Source organism: Rhineura floridana, chromosome 14 (assembly GCF_030035675.1).
Source record: "Rhineura floridana isolate rRhiFlo1 chromosome 14, rRhiFlo1.hap2, whole genome shotgun sequence".
Lineage (NCBI taxonomy): Eukaryota > Metazoa > Chordata > Lepidosauria > Squamata > Rhineuridae > Rhineura > Rhineura floridana.
Window position 1 is genome coordinate 14,870,659 of NC_084493.1, and position 4,820 is coordinate 14,875,478.

Here is a 4,820-nt window from a genome sequence, read left to right on the forward strand (position 1 = left end):
GCCGAGGATGAGGGCTTTGCTGATAAAAGAAGATTTATGGGAAGCTATAGAAGGTACACCCCCTGCACCCCTTTCAGCGGCTTGGATTAGGAATGATGAGCGGGCGCAGGCTTTTATACTTCTGACTCTATCTGACTCTCAACTGCTACACGTGAGAGATGTTACAAACGCCAAACAGATGTGGGACGTGTTGGCAGGCATTCATGTGCAACAGACTGCGGGATCTAGATTGTGTTTGGCACGGAAGCTGTATCAAATGAGCTTCACGGGTGAGTGCGACATGAGTGAGCATCTCACGGAATTCAGACACCTGTTTGCTGAGTTGACAGACCGAGGCGTCGAACATTCTGAACTTCAGAAGACCTATCTGATCCTGGCTTCACTCGATGGAACGTGGAATAATATGGTCATGGCTTTTGAAGCCATGCCTGACGGAGGTTTGAACATTGCATTTATTGAGGAAAAACTGACCCAAGAATGGCAGCGGAGACAGGAGGCGAAAAGAACCGAGTCTTTGGAAGCTGTCCGGAGGCAGGAGGTGAAAAATGCCGTGCCGAGGGATAATAAACAGGAGCAGCAACAGAGGCTGAAGGCTTGTTTTGTGTGCGGAGACCGTCGACATCTCCAGTGCGATTGTCCAGTCAAGCAAAACTCCAGGGACGGAGGCTTGAAGCAAGGCAGTGTGAACTTTGTTTGTAAACAGAAATCTCAAGATTTACGACCTGTGAACTGGTTGCTCGACAGCGGAGCAAGCCATATTCTAATTAAGGACAGGAGTCTGTTTTACACGTCTACTGATGAGCAGGATTTTGTTTTACTTGCTGATGGATCACGGAATTCCGTAAAAGCACGTGGTCTGATCAAATTTGACAAGCTTGGCATTATGACAGACAGTTTGTTCGTCCCGGACTTAGCTCATAATATTTTATCAGTTAGCAAACTGGTAAGTTGTAATTATTCAGTTTTGTTCCGCAAAGACCAATGTTTTATAATGAGGGGGGCTGAAGTGTGCATGCAGGGAAGCCTTAATGATGATTCACAGTTTGTAATAAAGAGCAGTCAAGCAGGGTGTGCTGTGTTAAACGCTGAGGCACAGGTACATCAGGGCTGCGTCCATGAATGGCATCAAAGGCTGGGGCATGCAAACCTTGACAAGATTAAGAAAACCCCTTTGCACAGTGAAGGCATGCGTTTGAAAGACTGTGGTCAGTTAATGGATTGTGATTCTTGTAATCAAGCTAAAATGACTATTGCACCAATAAACCGGGGGGCTGAGAGAACCACAACAGCTCCCTACCAGCTAGTTCATGTTGATTTAGCAGGGCCAATAAATGCTTCACGAGGAGGTGCGAAATTCTACATGGTATTGGTAGATGATTTTTTGAGATTTTGTCATGTTTTTCTGTTAAAGCATAAAGGTGAAGCTGAGCAGAAGCTGAAACTGTTCATTAAGAGAATCGAAACTCAACACGGTGTTACGGTGGGGGCTATACGCTCAGACCAAGGTGGGGAATTTACGAGTAAAGCATTGAGTGACTTTCTGGAGAGTAAGGGAATAAACCAGAATTTCACTGCTCCACACAGCCCGTTTTCCAATGGAACTGCTGAGAGAAAAAATAGGGTGCTTGGGGAAGCAATGAGAGCCATGCTGCTGGATTGCAGTTTAGGGAATTCTTTCTGGGGAGAGGCAATTCTTTATGCGAATTACATTCACAACAGGCTGTTACATAGTGCACTTGGACTGTCTCCTTATGAGAAACTGACTGGCAGAAAGCCTAAAATACAACACATTCAAAAATTCGGGGCAAGGTGCTGGATCCACATTCCACAGGGAAAAAGGAGGGGCAAGCTTGCGCCCATTGCACAGCAAGGTTTTGTTTTGGGATTTCAGAATGCATATTTCAGAGTTTGGTGTCCAGAAACACAGCAGTTAATTCTGAGCAGAAGCATTAAAGTCTCAGAAAAGCCTTGGGATCAAAGAGAGACAGTTATTCTTACAGGGTCAAATGACACACAAACACGAACACAATCACAACAGACATTTAAGCCAGATTTTGACATTAAAGTGGAAGGTACACAAATTCCTCTCAGAGATGCTTTGAATGAGCTCATTTCTGGAAAACGCAGATCAAAGAAACGAAAAGCTGAGGAAATGGATGATCCTGGGCAAGCGGTGCCAAGTACAAGCACAGGCTTAAGCACAAATGGGGGGGCAGAGAGAGCAGAAGCTCTGGTTCCTTTACGATGCTCCACGAGAGAGAATATAGGCCTGACAGATTTACAGTGGGATTGATTACAAGCCCAGGAATGCATAAACAGGTTGAAATGGATCCTGAGACACTTTATGTTACATGTGGTGAACCAAAGTTTGATTGAATAAAGTTCTAGCTGAATGTACAGAGATGTCCTGACATGTACGGTAATGTACTGAGATGTAATTCTGAACTGAAAAGGTATGATACAATGTATTGTAGAAATGTATTACTGTTTGACTATGTATTATGAAAATGTGTTTTATGTGTGTATTGCAGTCTTAATGGAAAAAGGGGGGCTGTTGGGCTGTCACTGATAGGCATTACTACCTTGTGTTGTTTTCCATGAAGCCTGCAAGTTTTGGAGAAGTGTGAGAAGCAGCCTTATCTAGTATGGTCTGGGAAGCAAGGCCAGACAGTGGTTGTCATGGTAACGAGATAACAGCTTGGGAAAAAGTGCTTTTACTATTGCTGCTGTCTGCTGAGCTGTCTGTAGTAGTTTTGTGCTTTGAACGTAGTAGAACTTCTCTCCTGCGGGGGGGATCTTAAAGCCGCTGGCCTTAATGTCTGAATAAAGACTCTTACATGATTTAATGCCTCTGGAACGGTTTCTTCTTAACTACAACGTAATGTATGCTGTTTCACACAACAACGCAGACACAATCCAACACATTGCATACACACATTTTTTCGGAGAAATTTTTCATTTGATGAAAATTCAAGATTTCATGATGAATTTTTATTGGGACTTCTTTTTTTAATTGCAAACGGATCTGGAAATTTGGAGAACTGATATTAATATTGGGAAAATGAGAAACTGAAGTGGACAGATTGGTCCATCCCTATCTGCTATGGTGTCTTGGGATTACTCCTCTCTATGCATGGACTGTCTCTAAGCTAGCAAAGGCCCATTGCAAATTGAGCAGATATATTTGTTAAGTTGCATTTTATGCAACAAAAGGGTTTATGGAGCACAAAAACATTTATTGTATAATGTTACTCCCAAGAGAGCTTGCCTGACAATTATTGCTCCTTGTACTTTTTGCCTCCCCCAGCCAGATTCTTTGGCAGCCTCTAAGGGTCTGTGCTTCAATTTTTGTGTAGGTAAAAAGTACTGGCCTTTTGTGGCATTTCTTGAGATGAGGAAAGAACAAGAATGCAGGATTTGCAATGCGTAAAGAGGATGGGCAAACAAGCAGGAGGGGCAGCAGGGGAACCATTTCTGTTCGCGAAGATACGCGGGCCATGGTAGGAATGTGACACTTCAACACTGTTAAGTGAATATACATTCCAGGATGCAGAGTATCTGAGTGGGTGGGTGGGTGGGTGGTAGGGAAGGATGAAAGGAATGGCCTTTACAATGGCCTTGCTTGATCAGACCAAAGGTCCATCTAGTCTCCAGAATTCTTTGTTTCCAATAATAGCCTGCCAGATGTACCCAGGAAGCTCATAAGCATGGCAGGAGTTGAGGTGTGCCCCTGTTGTTTGTCACTAGGCTTGGGTAATCATGGAAGTTCATTATGCCTGATTGCTGTTGGTAAACCTAGCCTTCGTAATCCTGTTTTGTTTTGTTTTGAAAAAGCATCTGAAGCCTGGTCTATTTATTTATACCAGGTTGTATCCCACATCATCTGTGCATGTGCAGTTCCGCTCGTGCAATGAAACTTCCCCTTCCTCTCCTATGTCCCCTCCCCCCAAAAAATATATGCTGGAGGGTTCCCCAACCTTTTGGAACAGATTATGATTTTAGCTGTTCTATTTTTCTTGTTAAATCATTTTCAGACTTTTTTTGTTTGTAGTGATTAACAAATGTAAATATCAACAATAACAATCCCTCTGTCTCAAGTGTAGCTACACTTATGTCATGTAGTGATGTCATCAAGTGTGTTTCCTTGTTCCCACTCCACTGCATCAGCTGCTTGGGGTGGGGAACCACATGATATAATCCTCAATTAAGACATTGATAACTACATATTACAGAGGGGAGATCTTGGCTAGGGCAGGGGGAGAAACTCAGTTTGCTTCACGTTTTAATAAGAACGTACCCAATTCACCTTTACTGAAACTATGTGCAAAATGAAACGCAGCCATCCTTCAAAATTCACACTTCTCTGAATTTTGCAATGTTGTTCTCCAACCAAAAAAAGTGTTAAAAATGTGTATTAAGTGAAAGAGTGCATACAAATACATGTATTAGCGAACATAACATAAAAATGCATTGAGTCATGCTTGCGAAAATGAATATATTAGGCAAAAGTTCAAATGCAAATGTATATTAGGAGAAATGCACATGAAATGCACATGAACTTTCATGAATATTATTTATGGGGGGAAACCCCTTGAAACTGATCTAGAAACTGACAAGAAATTTAACAAGATTCAGCTATCTGGGAGAATCTGTCAATTTCAGGTTCTTCCAATTTCTCACTGTCACTAACATATCTATTGATATGCACACTTTATCCAAGGACATTCATTTTTGAACACAATACTTGGCTGGAGAACTGCATTGCAAAATTCAGAGAATTGAGAATGTCAAAGGATGGTTGTGTTTCAGTTCTCATATTG